This window comes from Bufo gargarizans, chromosome 1 (assembly GCF_014858855.1).
Source record: "Bufo gargarizans isolate SCDJY-AF-19 chromosome 1, ASM1485885v1, whole genome shotgun sequence".
Taxonomy (NCBI): domain Eukaryota; kingdom Metazoa; phylum Chordata; class Amphibia; order Anura; family Bufonidae; genus Bufo; species Bufo gargarizans.
This window is the reverse complement of record NC_058080.1, coordinates 195,824,135-195,844,388: the sequence shown is the minus strand read 5'-3', so window position 1 is coordinate 195,844,388 and position 20,254 is coordinate 195,824,135. Positions and strand designations below refer to the sequence as shown.

Here is a 20,254-nt window from a genome sequence, read left to right as displayed (position 1 = left end):
ACTGCAAACTTTGTACAAGACTGCCCCCTGCTGCCTGGCAGCACCCGATCTCTTACAGGGGGATATGATAGTACAATTGACCCCATCATATCCCCCTGTAAGAGATCAGGGCTGCCAGGCAGCAGGGGGCAGACCCCCCCCCCCTCCCCAGTTTGAATATCATTGTGCGGCCCCCCCCCCCCTGTTGTTAACTCGTTGGTGGCCAGTGTGCGCACCCCCCTCCCTCCCTCCCTCTATTGTTTTAATACATTGGGGCCAGTGTGCGCGCGCCCACCCAACCCCCCCTCCCTCCCTCTATTGTTTTAATACATTGGGGCCAGTGTGCGCACCCCCCCCCCAACCCCCTCCCTCCCTCTATTGTAATCATCATCGGTGGCAGCGGAGTAGAAGATTTTCATACTTACCTGGCTGCTGGCTGCTGCGATGTCTGCGTCCGGCCGGGAGCTCCTCCTACTGGTAAGTGACAGCAATGCGCCGCACAGACCTGTCACTTACCAGTAGGAGGAGCTCCCGGCCGGACACAGAGATCGCAGCAGCCAGCAGCCAGGTAAGTATGAAAATCTTCTACTCCGCTGCCACCGATGATGATTACAATAGAGGGAGGGAGGGGGGGGGGTTGGGGTTGGGGGGGTGCGCACACTGGCCCCAATGTATTAAAACAATAGAGGGAGGGAGGGGGGGTTGGGGGGGCCCGCGCACACTGGCCCCAATGTATTAAAACAATAGAGGGAGGGAGGGGGGGTTGGGGGGGCGCGCGCACACTGGCCCCAATGTATTAAAACAATAGAGGGAGGGAGGGAGGGGGGTGCGCACACTGGCCACCAACGAGTTAACAACAGGGGAGGGGGGGCCCACTGGCCACCAATGAGTTAAAAACAGGGGGGGGGGGGGTCTGCCCCCTGCTGCCTGGCAGCACCTGCCAGGCAGCAGGGGACAGTCATGTACACAGTTTTTTTGTATATTCTAACCTGAAGCGTCTCCATCACCATGGGAACGCCTCTGTGTTAGAATATACTGTCGGAAATGAGTTTCACGATGTAGCTCATATCCGACAGTATATTCTAACATAGAGGCGTTCCCATGGTGATGGGGACGCTACAAGTTAAAATATACCACTCCACTGGATGGTAAACTCCAATCCGATGGTATAACAGAACTCCAGACTTTACATTGAAAGTCAATGGGGACGGATCCGTTTGAAATGGCACCATATTGTGTCAACATCAAACGGATCCGTCCCCATTGACTTGCATTGTAATTCAGGACGGATCCGTTTGGCTCCGCACGGCCAGGCGGACACCAAAATGACTTTTTTTTCATGTCCGTGGATCCTCCAAAAATCAAGGAAGACCCACGGACGGAAAAACGGTCACGGATCACGGACCAACGGAACCCCGTTTTGCGGACCGTGAAAAAAAACGTCCGTGTGCATGAGGCCAAAGGCTACTTTCACACTTGCGCAGTCATCCGGCAAAACGTATGCCAACTGATGGATCAGGATCCTGATCAGTCTTAGGCCCCTTTCACACGGGCGAGTTTTCCATGCGGGTGCGATCCGTGCGGCGAACGTATGGCACCCGCACTAAATCCTGACCCATTCATTTCTATGGGGCTGTGCACATAAGCGTTGTTTTTAACGCATCACTTGTGCGTTCAGTTGAAATCGCAGCATGCTCTATATTGTCCGATTTCGACGTGACGCAGGCCCCATAGAAATGAATGGGGTGTGTGAAAATCGGATGGCATCCGCAAGCAAGTACGGATGCCGTGCGATTTGCACGCACGGTTGCTAGGAGACGATCGGGATGGAGACCCGATCATTATTATTTTCCCTTATAACATGGTTATAAGGGAAAATAATAGCATTCTGAATACAGAATGCATAGTAAACCAGCGCTAGAGGGGTTAAAAAAATAATAATAATAATTTAACTCACCTTAGTCCACTTGATCGCGAAGCCCGGCATCTCCTTGTGTCTCCTCTGCTGATGAACAGGACCTGGGGTGAGCTGCTCCATTAAATATCGGTTAAGGACCTTCGATGACGTCACTCCGGTCATCACATGGTCTTTTACCATGGTGAATCACCACGGTAAAAGATCATGTGACGTACCATGTGATGACCGGAGTGACGTCATCGAAGGTCCTTAACCTGTATTTAATGGAGCAGCTCATCCCAGGTCCTGTTCAGCCGCTCAGCGCAGAGGAGACACAAGGAAATGCCGGGCTTCGCGATCAAGTGGACTAAGGTAAGTTAAATTATTTTTATTTATTTTTTAACCCCTCTAGCGCTGGTTTACTATGCATTCTGTATTCAGAATGCTATTATTTTCCCTTATAACCATGTTATAAGGAAAAATAATACAATCTTCAGAGCATCAATCCCAAGCCCGAACTTCTATGAAGAAGTTCGGGTTTGGGTACCAAACATGCGCGATTTTTCTCACGCAAGTGCAACGCATGACAATGTTTTGCACTCGCGCGGGAAAATCGCGCATTTTCCCGCAACGCACCCGGCTCTTATCCGGGCAAAAAAACTGACGCCCGTGTGAAAGAGGCCTTAAAGGGATTCTGTCACCTCGTTTTCGGTTATAGAGATGCGGACATGCACGGCTAGATCGCCGCTAGCATGTCCGCAATATACCTGTCCTTTAGGGCTGTGTGGTTTTATTTTGTTTAAAAAATGATTTTATAGATATGTAAATGAGCTTTGTAAAGGAGCCCAAGGGGCTGTACTAACCTTCCTAGTGCCCAGCCACGCCCCCTGTGAAGGAGCCCAGCCCCTCCTGTGTCCTCCTAATCTCCTCCTTTTGTCACAGTTAGATTGCCGTAATCTTGCGATGCGCGATCTCGCGCATGCGCAGTGCCGGTATAGTGTTCCTTCCCTGTGCTGGCATCAGCCTCAGGGAAGGAACTGCACATCGCGAGATTACGGCAATCTAACGGTGACGAAAGGAGTAGATTCGGAGGACGCAGGCGGTGCTGAGCTCCTTTACAGGGGGCGTGGCTGGGCACCAGGAAGGTTAGTACAGCCCCTTGGGCTCCTTACCAGGCTCATTTACATATCTCTAAAATCATTTTTTAAACACAATAAAAGGACACAGCTTTATGGGACCGGTATAATGCGGACATGCTAGCGGTGATTCCTTTAAGACTGATCAGGATCCTGATCAGTCTTACAAATGCCATGAGTTGGCATACGTTTTGCCGGATGACTGCGCAAGTGTAAAAAGGAGCCTTTAATTAGCATGCTGCCGTTTTATCTTTTGCCTGATCATTTAAAATGACTGAACTGAAGACATCCTGATGCATCCTGAACGGATTACTCTCCATTCAGAATGCATGGGGATAAACCTGATCAGTTCTTTTCCGGCATAGAGCCCTTTTGACGGAACTCAGTGCCGGAAAAGAAAAACGCTAGTGTGAAAGTACGCTAAGGCCTCTTTCACACTTGCGTTGTCCGGATCCGGCGTGTAGTCCACTTGCCGGAATTACACGCCGGATCCGGAAAAACGCAAGTGTACTGAAAGCATTTGAAGACGGATCCGTCTTCAAAATGCTTTAAGTGTTACTATGGCAGCCAGGACGCTATTAAAGTCCTGGTTGCCATAGTAGTAGTGGGGAGCGGGGGAGCAGCATACTTACCATCCGTGCGGCTCCCGGGGCGCTCCAGAATGACGTCAGAGCGCCCCATGCGCATGGATGACGTGTCCATGCGATCACGTGATCCATGCGCTTGGGGCGCCCTGACGTCACTCTGGAGCGCCCCGGGAGCCGCACGGATGGTAAGTATGCTGCTCCCCGCTCCCCACTGCACTTTACCATGGCTGTCAGGACTTTAGCGTCCCGGCAGCCATGGTAACCATTGAGAAAAAGCTAAACGTCGCATCCGGCAATGCGCCGAAACGACGTTTAGCTTAAGGCCGGATCCGGATCAATGCCTTTCAATGGGCATTCATTCCGGATCCGGGCTTGCGGCAAGTGTTCCGGATTTTTGGCCGGAGCAAAAAGCGCAGCATGCTGCGCTATTTGCTGCGGCCAAAAAACGTTCCGTTCCGGAACGGAAGACATCCTGATGCATCCTGAAGGACGGACTGTCCATTCAGAATGCATTAGGAAAATCCTGATCAGTATTCTTCCGGCATAGAGCCCCGACGACGGAACTCTATGCCGGAAGACTATAACGCAGATGTGAAAGAGCCCTAAAATATATATATATATATATATTTTAGACCACCGTAAGGCCTCGTCCACATTGTCAGTATGACCTATGTGAATTAAAATATTCTTATATAATCCGTGAAGGATCCGTGGTTGGGCCATCTATCAGCTTTTGCTCTCCGTGTGTCATCCGTAATCCACGGACGTTGCACAGATGAAAATTAATTTCATGAGCATTTTCTATCTGGCTTTCATGAAAAAACGGACACACCACGGATGCCTTCCATGTTGTGTCTGTGATTTTCACGGACTTATAGACTTCAATGGACGTGTGCAGTCTGGGGCACGGATTAAATTAGTGCATACATCAATGGATTTTTTGCGGACACGCGTACTGCAGAAAATCACAGAAATGTGGACAAACATAGTGAAATAAATGGGTCAGTATGCTGTCCGTAAAAAAAAAAGGGGACAGCATGTATCCTTGAAAAACGGAAGTGTGGATGAAGTTTACGTTCCGTTTTTTGCGTTCCATATATGGAACCATTCATTTCAATGGATCCGCAAAAAAAACGGAAGGTACTCTGTATGCTTTCCGTATTTCCGTTCAGTTCAAAGATAGAACATGTCCTATTATTGTCCGCATAACGGACAAGGATAGTACTGTTCTATCAGGGGCCAGCTGTTCCGTATTTTTTGCGGATCCGTTTTTTGCAGACCGCAAAATACTGAAAAAGCCATACGGTCGTGTGCAAGAGGCCGAAAGCTCCACCAATTTAGTAAAAGCAGTTCAGGTGTCTGACAGGCAACGGGGGGGGGGGGGCTCAGAGAAGACAGAATTACCGCTTTCTCTTTTCCAGCATACGCAGAACTCAATGACTACCACAACTATATATGAAAAGGACCGGCACGAATTAGGGAACCCATTCAAATAATTTATTATAGCGTCACTATGAAATTTTGAAGAATAGAGAGCTATAAGTTGATTTCTTTTTTGCAGTGTTCTCCAAATAAAACAAAAAAAAATAATTATAAAAAAAATAAAAAATCAGCCCTATACGTTACGTAAAAAGCATAAAAAATAAATAAATGAAAAAGTTAGGCCATTAAACCACGAAATGCGCTACATATACAGTGCCAGGTAATTTTGAGTGTCCCAGCATCATGCTGCGGGATCTGCATGCAGGTTGGCACTAGTTGTCTGGCCGCACCTGTAATTTCTCGTTCCAAATGGCAAGTATAGGTCTGGCCCGGAAAATAGTGGTAATGGGCTTGTGGATCCTGCAGCTGAACCACACGGTGTACAGGCACCCAAAGGGTCGACCACAGTTGTGGCGCGGCCGTGCTGCGTTTGACTAGAACAGGCTGCTCAGTGGGTCTGTATTGTTAATGGTCGCCCGGCACCTTCAATACCATACAGCCATTAACAATACAGACCCACTGAACAGTGCGGCCTTCATTAACTGAATTAGAGCCCGCTGCGACCCTTTTGGCCGTGCGTACCTGAACGCAGCACGGCGTCGTCACCCCATGGCTTGTTTAGGCCTGGTCATTTAGGGGGCCACTCACTGTCATTTCTGGCTAGTATCAATTATCATTATAACGAAATTAGGAATTATACAAAATGCAAAGTCATAAATTAGAGTTGAATTTATATATTTATTTTTTCGTCACCCTAAACGTGGGTGAATAATAAGCTAATATATGATGCAACTACCGGAAACACATTAGAATGCGTTTTTTATTCTGTAGTGAATACTACAAGTTCATAAAAGGCCATCATCCCCTAATAAGCTGCTCCACGTACTCCAGGGTTTCTTCACCTTTGGCCTCTTTAACCCACAAGGGTAAGGCCTCATGCACACGACCGTTGTGTGCACCCGTGGCCGTTGTGCCGTTTTCCGTTTTTTTCTGCGGCTCCATTGACTTTCAATGGGGCCGTAGAAAACTCGGCTTGTGCACCGTTTTTACACCGCGCCCGTGACCCGTGTTTCGAGGCCGTGAAAAAAATATAACCTGTCCTATTTTTTTCACGGCCAACGGTTCACGGGCCCATTCAAGTCAATGGGTCCGTGAAAATCACGGATGCACACAAGATTGTCATCCGTGTCCGTGATCCGTGTCCGTGATCCGTGTCCGTTTTTTCCTATCATTTCAATGGCAAACTTGACTTAGATTTTTTTTTCATCTTTCATGTCCGTGGATCCTCCAAAAATCACGGCAGACCCACGGACGAAAAAACGGGCACGGATCACGGTACAACGGAACCACGTTTTGCGGGACGTTAAAAAATACGTTCGTGTGCATGAGGCCTAAAACTAACTAAAACAACATTTGGCAGGAGGCACAACTGTGAATGGTTTACATATAAACTGACATAAGACAGCAGGGATCTGATATAATGTAGACGCAGAGAAACGTGGCAGTTGGTGGGACATCATCTGAATGGTGGCTGGACCACAGAAAGACTGGTTACGGCTACATGGTGATTTGTAGGCAAGTAAGGGTCCAGTCACACGTCCATAGTGTATTGCGGATCCGCAATACACCCGGCCGGCACCCCCGTAGAACTGCCTATTCTTGTCCACAATTGCGGACAAAAATACGACATGGTCTATTTTTTTCCGGAGCCGCGGACCGGAAGTTCGAGGCCTCGCTCTGGAAATGCGGATGCAGACAGCACACTGTGTGCTGTCCGCATCCATTCCTACCCCATAGAAAATGAATAGGTCTGCACACGTTCCGGATAATTGCGGAACGGGTACGGACACATTCTACGGGACGTGTGAATGGACCCTAAGGCCTCATGCCCATGTACGTTTTTTTTTTTTCCGTTTACGTTCCGTTTTTTGCATTCCGTATACAGAATCATTAATTTCAATGGGTCCGGGAAAAAAAAACTAATGCACTCTGTATGTTTCAGTATTTCCGTTCAAAGATAGAACATGTCCTATTATTGTCCGCATTACGGACAAGGATAGTACTGTTCTATTAGGGGCCAGATGTTCCATTCCGCAAAAAACTGAAAAAGCCATACAGTCGTGTGCAAGAGGCCTAAGACTGCAATGTGCTGCTACATCCCAAATAAATGCCCTTTTAAAGGCCATCTGTCAGCAGATTTGTTCCTATGAAACTGGCTGACCTGTTAGGGTCCATTCACACATCCGTGGTGTATTGAGGATCCGCAAAACACCGGGCCACACATGGCTGGCACTATATAGAGAAGTCCTATTCTTGTCCGCAGCTGTGGACAAGAATAGGACATGCTCTATTTTCTTGCGGAGCTGCGGACCGGAAGATCAGGGCAGCGCTCAGGAAATGCGGATGCGGAGAGCACATAGTGTGCTCTCTGCATCCATTCAGTCTCCATAGAGAATGAATGGGTCCGCGCCCATTCCGCACAATTGCGGAACGGATGCGGACCACACTTACGGATGTGTGAATGGAGCCTTACATGTGTGCTTGGCAGCTGAAGGCATCTATGTTGGTCCCATCTTCACATGTGCCTACATTGCTGGGAAAACTGATATGCAAATGAGCCTTTAGGAGCAATAAGGGCGTAGCCGTTACTCCTAGAGACTCACCTCTCTGCACTTTAGAAGTCAGGGCCAGGCAGTAAAAAGGTCATCACATCCCGGCCCCGTCAAAGTGGAGATGGCGTGGCAGTTACAGAGAGAGCAGAGCCTCTGTGTAATGGCAACGCATACAGTAAAACATACGTTTTCTCAGCAACGCGGGCACATATGAACATGGGACCAACACAGATGCCTCAGCTGCCAAGCGCACATGTAGCAGGTCAGCCAATGTCATAGGTACAAATCTGCTGACACATGCCCTTTAAGTCAGCTTTAGGCCCCTTGCAGACGAGCGAGTATTCCGCACGGGTGCAATGCGTGATGCGAGCGCATTGCGCCTGTACGGAATCCGGACCGATTCATTTCAATGGGCTGTGTACATGTGCGTTGGTTTTCACGCATCACTTGTGCGTTGCGTGAAAATAGCATCATGTTCTATATTCTGTCATTTTCATGCAATGCTGGCCCCATAGAAGTGAATGGGTCTGCATGAAAATTGCATCGCATCCGCAAGCAAGTGCTGATGCGATACGTTTTTCAAAGATGGTTGCTAAGAGATGTTTGTAAACCATCATTTTTTTTAATCACGCGCGTAAAAAACGCATTAAATCGCATTGCACCCGCGCGGAAAAAACTGAACTGAATGCGATGCTGCGGTATTATCTCTGTCCTGAACAGTCAAAAAACCGAACTGAATGCGATGCTGCGGTATTATCTCTGTCCTGAACAGTCAAAAAACCGAACTGAATGCGATGCTGCGGTATTATCTCTGTCCTGAACAGTCAAAAAACCGAACTGAATGCGATGCTGCGGTATTATCTCTGTCCTGAACAGTCAAAAAACCGAACTGAAGCCATCCTGAACAGATTGCTCTCCATTCAGAATGCATGGGGATAAGACTAATCCGTTTTTTTCCGGAACTCAGTGCCGGAAAAGAATAACGCTAGTGTAAAAGTACCCTTACACCGGCATATAAATGGAGCGATTTCCTCCACTGACAAGCAGGAGATTGAAGGAAAGGAACGCTTCCTTCCTGCTGAATTGGTTGGATTGGGATTCGCACACAACAGTCGGCAGAAGTCCAAACCTGCTAGACTTTAGTCGGATCACATTTACGAACAATGCAACATTGTGATCTATCGCTCAGCCACTAATCGCCATGTAGCCCCATAGTATTCAGTATATTGGGCAGACTAGATGGGCCAAATGGTTCTCATCTGCCGACACATTCTAGGTTTCTATGTAGCTCCAGCCTAAACGGCACTCAGACCAACAAAACCTGACCTACTGCATCTAGAAAATGAATCGATTGACCCATGGGCGTTTAATAAAAATTCTGCCCCCGTCCGCAGCCACGAAAATGCCATCCCCATAGAACTTACATTTACGTCACTGATCTGCTGAATGGCTCAATAATGCATTCGTACATCCGTGCAGGTGTTGGGGGGTTTTCATGCCATGTCTGAACGGTGTCTGTAAACCCCCCTCTTTAGCATTGCATTGTGCTCTGTTGCAGAAGCCCCGCTGAAAAACTGCGGCAAATCTACAGGATCTGAACACGGCCTAAGCCAATGTGGCTGAACAAGGGACCCCAGCACAGGAACAGGCCTGAAGGGACCGCTTTATGCCCACCTCATTCTACAGATAAGCGTCACGCTTGTAGATGCCCGAGAAAATTCAGCTTTGCTTTGGGGCTAGGTACCTCGCCATGGAGCTGTCCAGGCTTCTGTGCAGTACATCTCTCCTAAAGAGCCCAAGAACCCTTTTCAGGGAGTCTGACAGCCTGGCATGTATGAGGGCATCTCAACTAATACCTGGCAGTCCTTTTCCTATAGCAATAGACATGCATGCTTGGCCAATCTAAGCATACAGGTTTACGGAGGAGACTGTGGAGACATACAAGGCACCCTAGTGCAAACTCCCAGGATGGCACATGATAGTGCCACTCATAAGTAACAGACTAGATATGCTGCAACGGGCGTGATCAGAGAAGTGTGTCCTTCCTATTGTAGTCAGAACCGTGGATTTTTTAAATGGACCATGCAGAACTATTGCAGGGGAAAGCAGGACAAAGTGAATATGAACTTTTATTCTGCTCTTACAAGTGTCCAGGAGGCGGAGCTTCACTGTGACGTACTCTGTGCTGTCTCACAGCCCCTTCCCTCTGCCCTGACTGGGGGTTGTAGTTGTCTCCTGGTTGGATGCTACACCTATCACTAAGAGCAGCGGGGCTATGAACAACACAATGCAGAGAGCACTTCACAGAGAGTTCTGCCTCCTGGGCAGGGCCGGTGCTACCATAAGGCAGACCAAGGGGCCGCCTTAGGGCGCACCCTGGGGGAGGGCGGAAAAATGTGACATGGAGGGGGAGAAATGTGACATTGGGGGCTGATGGCTGGGATGGCTGGGGGATGGTGTCTGACATGGGGTCTGATCAACATTGGGGGTCTGATTGGGGCTGTGAGCTGAGATCTGATTAACATTGGGGGTCTGATTGCTGGTCTGACCTGAGGTGTAATGGAAAATATTTTTTTCTTATTATCCTCCTCTAAAACCTAGGTGCGTCTTAGAGGGCAAAAAATATGGTCCTTAAAGCAGTAATTGTCTGAAGCAGAGAGAAGATACCAGGACCACAGAGAGGAGAAGCGTGGGGGAGGGGCGCCAAAATGTAGCTTCGCTTGTGTTGGCAAAAATCCTTGCACCGGCCCTGCTCCTGGGCACTTGCAGAAGAACCTGGCAGAATAAACATTCATATTCACACTACTCCCGATGATAAAAGCTCCATACAAAGTATGTTTGTCTTGCTGTCCTTTCCGTCAGCAGCTTCGCGTGCTCAACACTACTGAAAGATTCCTTTAAAACTTTCATCTTTAGACACAGCATACTCAGCATTCCTTATTATCCCTTTTATGTCACAGCAGCGTCCCCTCCCCTTAATAGTCACAGCAGGGCCTTAAGTTCCCTTCAAATGTAAGAATACTTTCAAACTTGTGGCTGGGCGTCAGGCATTGTCGGGAAACGGCCAAACAAAAACCACTGCAGTGTTTTTTTCCGGCCAATTCTTGGCATATTTTCCAGCTGGCAGTCGGATCTCTGCTGGACCCGATTATAGCCAATGGGATCCGGCGATAGTATCTAGCAATGCCGGATCTGGAGAACTCTCTACCGGAACAGCATGTCAGAGGTCTCTGCAGCAGATGTGAAACTAGCCTGTTATTTCAGTTTATTATTAATATAGTGTAGGGACTAGAGTTGTTGCGATACCAAATTTTTGATTCGGTTTCGATACCATGAAAAAGTATTGCGATACTCGATACCATGCGAAAAAAATAAACAAAAAAAGCCACGTGCATTCCGCATTTTTAAAAATAGCGAATCGCGCAGTTTTTATTTATTTTTTTCTGTTCCGGCATTCACGCCCTAGTTTTTTTTTTATATTTTAATAGTTTGGACTTTTCTGACGTGGCGATGTAATATGTTTATTATTTGTGTTAGGCCCCATGCACACGGCCGTGATCTATACCAGTGTATTACTGTACTGTGCCGGCAGCAGGGAGCGCACGGCGTCATAGCAACCAATGACGCCGTGCGCTCCTGCTCTCAGGAGGGATCCAGGCCGCGGTTCCACGGCCCGCACACGGCTGTGAAACACGGCCGTGTGCATGGGGCCTTAAGCAAAGAACTTTGCTGAGATTGTGGGAGGAGAGGCTGATTACAAGGCTACTTACATGCACCTGTGAGCCCAGGCTGGCTGGTTACTAGGCTATTTATAGGCACCTGTGGGTCCAGACTGACGCCGATTCAGCTGATTTCACCCACCCACACCATCTTACAGTCACTTCATATTAGGGTGGCCCCCTTTAGGCTGCCCTATCGCAGCAGTTATGGCACAATTCTACTGCTTGTTGTAGATGGGTGTACCCAACCTATCTAACCCTTTCTGATAGCCGATCCGACCACAAATATATTTTATATGTGAAATTGGGAAAAGGGGGTGATTTATACTTCATATTTTGGTGGGAGTTTTTTTTACTCTTTTTATTTAATAACTATTTCCCCCTTAGGGGCTAGAACCTGGGATCTTTCATCCCTTGTCCTATTCAGCCTGATAGATCTCTATCAGGGTGAATAGGACTTCACACTGTCCCTGCTGCTCTGTGCCTTGTGCACACAGCATCAGGGATGTTACCATGGCAACCAGGGCTTCTGTAGCGTCCTGGCTGCCATGGTAACTGATCGGAGCCCCAGGCTTACACAGCTGAGGCTCCAATCAGAAGCTGCCACTGCACCACCAATGAGGGGGAGGGGAGAGGTCCCTGTGGCCACTGCCACCAATGATTTTAATACTGGGGGGTTGAGAGGGGCCGGCGCACTGTGCCACCAATGATTTTAATGGGATGGGGGGTTGAGGGGGGGGGGGGCACACTGCACCACTAATGATAATTACCCCTTTATACAGGAGGCGGGTACTGGCAGATCAGCGGCAGTTAACCCCTTAGGTGCCACACCTGAGGGGTTAACTGCCGCTGATCGCAGCTCCCTGTCAGGGGCAGGGTGCTGGCAATGCGATTCTGCTGCTGGCACCCGCCTCCTGTATTATGTGTTAAAGACTGACTACTGTATACGAGTCCAGACTTTCACTATTAGGCTACACAGAGCGGCGCCCAGCGGTGTCCCAGCACTCACCATTAGTCCTGGGCGCCGCTCCATTCGCCCGCAGTGCCCCATTACTGTCTCCTCTCCTGCTCCACATGCTGCTGATTACTATCGGAGCGATGGGAGGAGACATCAGCTTCACTAGTGGGCGTTCCTTCTCCCTGGCAGTAGCGCTGTCCAAACGCAGCGCAGGGAGAAGGAACGCCCACTAGAGAAGCTGATGTCTCCTCCCATCGCTCCGATAGTAATCAGCAGCATGTGGAGCAGGAGAGGAGACAGTAATGGGGCACTGCAGGCGAACGGAGCGGCGCCGAGGAATAATGGTGAGTGCTGGGACATCGCTGGGCACCGCTCTGTGTGGGAATAATCCTATCATTAGTGGCGCAGTGCGCCTGCCCCTCCTCCACCCCTCTAATCTCATTGGTGGCAGCGGCAGCAGCACAGGGAGAGGGAGGACAGCTTCCTTCTCCCCGTGCTGCTGAGAGAACATGAGCGCGCCGATAGCAGCACGCTCATGTTCAGAGATACTAGACTGCGCAGAAGCGCAGCCCAGTATCGAAAAAACGGAAATCCCGGTATCGTATCGATACCGGGACAAAAGTATCGATTGGGTATCGAAATTTCGATACCCGCAACAACCATAGTAGGGACAGGGATGTCAAGCAAGTTTGTAATATACTTCATTAGGGAAAACAGAGGGTAAAGAGTCTTCTTACCAATACTGCAACTGGGCATTGCTATGGCTAACCCATCATCAGCATCTAGCGAGCGCTCAAGATGACTATGTGTACATACAAAGACTTCCGGCCTGCCGCTTATCTCACTGCTCTCGTCCCTGCCCCTCTAGATGTGCCCTCCTTGCCTGTGCCCCTGCCTAACTGACTTGCTACCAGTGCTAACCACTGGCACTCTGCTAGTTTAGCTCTCTTCCCTTTGCTCCTCTCTTAGGCCTCTTGCACACAAACGTTTTTTTTCCCTGTTTACGTTCTGTTTTTTGCATTCCGTATACGGAACCATTCATTTCAATGGATCTGCAAAAAAAAAGTAGGTAATCCATATGCCTTCTGTTTCCGTATTTCCGTTCCAAGATAGAACATGTCATATTATTGTCGGCATAACGGACAAGGATAGTACTGTTCTATCAGTGGCCAGCTGTTCCGTTCCGCAAAAAAACTGAATGCACACAGACGTCATCCGTTTTTTTTTTGCGGCCCACAAAATACTGAAAAAGCCATACGGTCGTGTGCAAGAGGCCTTAGTTAGTGCAGAATGAGTGCAGCGATTGGGACTGCCAGTGTTTAGCAATGACACTAAGTCAACAGGAATACGCTGCAGCCCCCTCATCTCCCTAAGAGACACACTGGGAAGCTATGAAGAGTGGCTGCAGCGTCATTAAGTGTTCTTCATCACTGTACACTCAGCGCTAAGTGGTCCCATCGCCACGCTCTGCCCTGGGCAAAGAAGGAAGCTCAACCAGCAGAGCTGCCAGTGGTTAGAAGTCAGATAGGCAGGGGCACAGCAGAGAGCACATATAGTGAGGCAGGGTCTGGGCTAGTGAGATAAGAGGCAGGCTGGCAGTCTCTGTATGTTACACACCGACGTCCTCAGCGTCAGTAATGCTCTACACAGACTCAGGGTCATTTACTAAGGCTCCTTGCGCCTGTTTCTGGATTTAAAAAAATCATAAGACCCCTTTTTGCAACTAAATGTAGGCGCACACAACATTTTTGCGCAGTCCTTGCCACTAGGGAGTGGCAGGGTCGGGATGGGGGCTGGGCCATCAACCCAAGAAAATGCACCCACATTTACAGCGGGAAACTGGCATCAATGAGGATTGAAAACTACTCCTGACAGATTTCAATCTAGATCAGGGATCAGCAACCTCCGGCACTCCAGCTGTGGTGAAACTACGACTCCCAGCATGCTCCATTCACTTCTCTGGGAGTTCTGAGAACAGCCAAGAAGGTGTGCATGCTGGGAGTTGTAGTTTCACCACAGCTGGAGTGCCGAAGGTTGCTGATCCCTGATCTAGATGCACAGACTGCAGGAGGAGGCCTGTGCCTCCTCATAACTTATGTGCATCCACTGGCAACCCAGGGTGTAAAATGAAAGTCTTGATAAATGACCCCCAATGCTCAGAGCGTTGATAAGGAGACTCTTTACCCCCTATTTTCTAGTTAAAAAAAAAACTAAAAACAAATTTCCGTAATAAAGTATATTACACAATTGCTTCCCATCCCTGTCCCTGCACTGAAGCGATGGCTCCATCAGTAGTCACAGTGTCCTCTACCCCCAGGGATCCCAATTGCTGTCACTTATCTGACAGCAGGACATGGAGCCTAATGCAATGACAGGCAATGGCTGACCCCAGGGTGATCCTGCAGTGGTATGTGCTGCCCCACCAGCCTGGCACTGCCCCCTATACTGATGGGAAAAGCGAAAGTAGAAGAAAGCCTAAAAAGGAGGCAGAAGCAGAAGTGACAGTAAACTTCACGGTGTCACATGATGACCTAGGTGAGAGTCCGGCCTTCTCCGCAGTGCCCACCTCCTGCCAGGCACACTGGGGGCACCCTCTGACACGGGGAGGGATCCGCACCTCTCCCAGGCTCTCCCCTCCCATGCACACTGGACTGGGTTTCACAACAAACATGTAGGCCCCAATGCCACCAGGGAGGGCTGCCCACCCCCACCTGCCTGGACTGGCTCTCCCAGCGCACAGGATGGCAGGGGGCGACGGTCTGCCACAGCGGGAGACGGACCCCCGGCCTGTTAACCCTTTCCGTGCGGCCGGAGGTCGCCATGCACCAGGGGGGAGGTTAAAGGGCAAGGGCAACACAGCACCCGGGAGAAGCAGGGCTGAGGCGTGCCAGGCACAGGGGCAGAAGCCTCATCCTCCTCACCCGCTGACGGGAGCTGCCATCATGTCCGCTGGCGATCCCCCGTGCGCCCTGTCTGCATCACACAGGCGTGTACGGGCGCAGCGCCGCGCTGCATGCCGTGTTAGGGCACCCTTACCTGGCACGGAATGAGGTCCCGGGGCACGGAGCCGCCGCCGCTGGAGAGTGGGGGTGGCAGCGGTGACAACACAGAGAGTGTGTGAGAGGCAGGGAGGAGGGGATGGCACGGAATGGAGATACACACTGTGTCACAGGCAGGAGGAGGGACTATGGCAGCGGAGCCCAGGCTGGAGGGAAACCGACTCCCAGCTTTCCACCACACCACGACTTGTGGGCGACCACCACCTCTGTCGTCGGTGGGCACTTTGCACTTTCACAAAACTTCACGTAAATGACGTTTTCAGGATTTCATTTGCTACAAAACTTCACTTTCTCTGGTATAACATGAAGAAAAGCAAAAAAGTGCAATTATAACGTCCTACTTGGCCCCAATGCTATCCATGGTGGCACCTACAAGATAGACACAGATGGCATAGGGAGCAGAACTGGCAGCAGTGTACCAACAGTGCCTCTGCAGGTGCCCTCTACAATGTCTAAGGGGTCAAGGTCGAATTCTTTTAGGACACAGCACTGCCCCCCAGTGGCCTAGCTAGAAATGACTGGGCCCCACAGCACTGCCCTCAACCAGAACACTGCCCCCCAGTGGCCTAGCTAGAAATAACTGGGCCCCACAGCACTGCCCTCAACCAGAACACTGCCCCCCAGTGGCCTAGCTAGAAATAACTGGGCCCCACAGCACTGCCCTCAACCAGAACACTGCCCCCCCCCCCCCCCCCGTGGCCTAGCTAGAAATGACTGGGCCCCACAGCACTGCCCTCAACCAGAACACTGCCCCCCAGTGGCCTAGCTAGAAATAACTGGGCCCCACAGCACTGCCCTCAACCAGAACACTGCCCCCCAGTGGCCTAGCTAGAAATAACTGGGCCCCACAGCACTGCCCTCAACCAGAACACTGCCCCCCAGTGGCCTAGCTAGAAATAACTGGGCCCCACAGCACTGCCCTCAACCAGAATACTGCCCCCCAGTGGCCTAGCTAGAAATAACTGGGCCCCACAGCACTGCCCTCAACCAGAACACTGCCCCCCGCGGCCTAGCTAGAAATGACTGGGCCCCACAGCACTGCCCTCAACCAGAACACTGCCCCCCAGTGGCCTAGCTAGAAATAACTGGGCCCCACAGCACTGCCCTCAACCAGAACACTGCCCCCCAGTGGCCTAGCTAGAAATAACTGGGCCCCACAGCACTGCCCTCAACCAGAATACTGCCCCCCCAGTGGCCTAGCTAGAAATAACTGGGCCCCACATCACTGCCCTCAACCAGAACACTGCCCCCCAGTGGCGTAGCTAGGAATGACGGCCCCACTCAGCAACTTCTTCACAACCCCCACTCTTGTGGCTAGCCAAAAATTGCTCTCTCAAATTAGAGTTGAGCGAATCGAATCCAACGAAGTGGGTAACGCTCCTGGATAATAAATGTTGGGTTGCTGCAAACTCGTCACGCAGATACGTAAATGATTACAGGAGTGGTCGGATTAGACACTGGGTCTTGCCACAAGAGGATCTAAAAGGGATTCCCCCGCTGTCCTATAAAAAGGCTCTCAGAGAAGATTATTTGATCTGCTGACAAGCACAAGCAGCTCCCACAGGTTCATTGTCCACCATCCAGACACAGGTGGCACCGCCATGACACACCCCTGTCTCTGGCCGGACCATTTCCACTAGAAATTTGGTGTCACTGCGCCCATTAAATGTCCTGCCAATGACAGCCAGCCCCCATCTCCTTCGTTTGCAGCGAGAAACCTGGACTGTTACAGACTGGAACCGTATTGTCTTTAGTGACAAATTAAGGCCTTGTGGTCAGCACACAACCCTGCTGTGGAGACACACTACGGCAGCTGCTGGGGAGCCATTGTATACGACAGCCGATCACCCCAAGTAGTGATAACAGGGACAATAACACCTCAGCGATATGTGCAGGACATCCTGCGGACACACGTGTTACCTCTCATGTCAGGACTGGCATTATTCAGCAGGATAATGCTCGCCCACCACACACACAAGGTTTTCCGACGAATGTCTCCACCAGACTGCAACACTTCCGTGATCTGCCTCATCACCAGATTCATCACCAATCGAGCACTTATGAGACCAGCTGGGACACCAGCTTCGGCAACCTACAAGTGTACAGGATCTACAGGCCCTGCTGCGGGGCTGGACTGGGAACCTAAAGTGGCCCCATGTTGTAGGGGCCATCCAAACTGGCGGAAGGCAGGGCCAACACAAGTAGGCAGGGACAGCTGAGGTAGGCCAGCAATACTGTAATGCGGAGCAAAATACCGCCCCAGCTGAACAAAATATCACAGTGCAGCACAAAATACTGTCCCAGCGCAACCAAATACTACAGTGCAGCACAAAATACTGCCCCAGCGCAACCAAATACTACAGTGCAGCACAAAATACTGCCCCAGCGCAACCAAATACTACAGTGCAGCACAAAATACCGCCCCAGCTGAACAAAATATCAGTGCAGCACAAAATACTGTCCTAGCGCAACCAAATACTACAGTGCAGCACAAAATACTGCCCCAGCGCAACCAAATACTACAGTGAATATACTGCCCCAGCGCAACCAAATACTACAGTGCAGCACAAAATACTCCGAAAGGGGAACCAAATACTACAGTGCAGCACAAAATACTCCCAAAGCGGAACCAAATACCACAGTGCAGCACAAAATACTCCCAAAGCGGAACCAAATACCACAGTGCAGCACAAAATACTCCCAAAGCGGAACCAAATACCACAGTGCAGCACAAAATACTCCCAAAGCGGAACCAAATACCACAGTGCAGCACAAAATACTCCTGCCTGTGCCACAGTATGAAACTGTATCATCATCCTAAGGCCTCATGCACATGGCCATTGTGCGGCCGTTCCGTGCGGCGGCTGGGACGGATCGAGACCCATTCAACTGTCTGCACCGCAAAAAAATAGAACTAATTGGACAGCGGCCATTTTAGTTCTCCTGATGATTGCTCCCCAGACAAAACGAGCCATTATAACTAATGAAATGTATCTGAGAATATATTTATAATAAAGTCATATTTAAGTATTTTTATTTTCTTAATTCCCAGAGAACCCCTTTAAAGTGGGCATTTTTGGCATGAAAAATGCATCAAACCTGATTGCATCCGTGTGGAAAAAAACGCACCACTAAACGCAATCGCAGACAAAACTGATTGCCTACAAAACCAGCAGTTTCCTCCTGACACAATCCATATCACTCGTGTAAAAGAGGCCTTAACGTGTCATTTCTTTTTTTTCTTTAATATATTGTAGGGACCAGGTTAATTAACAACTGGTCATATACTTCATTGGTGTAAGGTGTTTCTCTTTACTAGAAAACATAGGCCACTGTCATAGTATTGTAAATCCTGTAGCCTGATCCGATTTCCAGCATAAATGCCGTCTGTCGACCGGGCAAAAAACACTGCATATGGACTCATTCAGGATACCAGATCCATTTTGTGGAACGCACACGGCCAGCCCTATGATAAAAACGCCTATTCTTGTCCACAATTGCAAAAAAAGAATAGAACATGCTCTATCTTTTTTGCCGTCCCATTGAAATTAATGGGTCCGCATCTGTTCCGCAAAATTGCGGAACGGATACAAACACATAAATACGGTCTTCTGAATGAACCATATAGCGTTTATGAAAAAAAGCATCTGGATCCAGATCAGGCCACCAGAATTCAAACGTAACTGTGAACAAACACTCTAACTGAGCCTTGCTAAGGATGATCCATCTTCAGCATCTACTGAGCGCTCAAGACGACAGTTTGGAGCCTGCGTACAAAGACAGGCTTCCAGCTTGCCTCTTAGCTCACTACCCTAGCCCCTGCTGTGCCCTCTGTGCCTGTCCCCCTGGTTCTGTGACCTGCTACTAGCACTAACCACTGGTAGCTCTGCTCTTTTATCTGTATTCCATTAGTCTCATTCACATGTCCGTGTTCCACGGACGTGTGCTATACGTGTTCTCCATTTTTAGCACGGTCCGTGGGTCCACTTTTTTTAGCATGGATGCATGCTCTATTTTGTCTGGATCCATTACGTCTATGGGTCAGTGAAAAACACGGATGCAACAAAGATGCTATCTGTGTTTCATCCGTGTTTCACGGATCATTAGGAAGAGATGCTTTAAAAATTAGTTTTCAGCTGTGCAGGTTCCGTGAAACACGAATGGCACTTAAATGTCAAAAAACGGACACACGGATCCATCACAGACATCTTAACGGAGGCACCTCTGACCACGGTGGCACAGATTTAAGCACGGACACGGCTGTGTGAATGAGGCTTTACTGACCACAAGGAACAGAGAGAAGAATGGAATTGTCAGTGCTTAGTGTTGAGAGTGTGTACTATGTTCCTGTATACCTACTACACTGCTGTATACCTACTATCAGCACTAAGCACTGGAAGCCCCATTCTCCACTCTCTTCCCTGCTAGTTACTGAGTGCATGGAGTAGTCCTAATAGTGTATACAGTGGGAGTTTTCCCACACTTGAGTTATTTTTATCAGGACATTTATGGCATCACTAACTCTGGGACCTGCTCCTATTTCTAGAATATGGCCCTGACTAGTGCCACCAAAAATACAGAGGAGGTTGCACATGCGCGGCTCTTTCCATTCACTTCTATGGGACTTCCGAAAATCGCCTAGTAAGTACACTTGATTATTTTCGGAAGAGCCATAACAGTGAATGGAGAAAGCCACACATGCATAGCCTCCTCTCCATTTCCGGTGATTCTCAACAGGACCCCATTCTTGAGGTAGGAGCAGGTCCTAGAGTTGTGACCAGCACCAATCCTATAGATATGGCATAAATGTTCAGATGGGACAACC

General features: G+C 49.4%; 1 protein-coding gene across 2 annotated transcripts in view; it reads right to left on the bottom strand.

The window, feature by feature from the left end:
- The window catches only part of ELF2 (E74 like ETS transcription factor 2), a 111,149-nt gene extending 95,607 nt beyond the window's left edge, over positions 1-15,542 (bottom strand). The window contains exon 1 of one of the 2 annotated variants that reach the window (XM_044300895.1): positions 15,407-15,542. The gene's annotated coding sequence lies outside the window, so the exon portion shown is untranslated. The remainder of the gene's footprint in view (positions 1-15,406) is intronic. The other variant, XM_044300903.1, reaches the window with a different exon arrangement.
- Between the last annotated feature and the right edge of the window lie 4,712 nt (positions 15,543-20,254).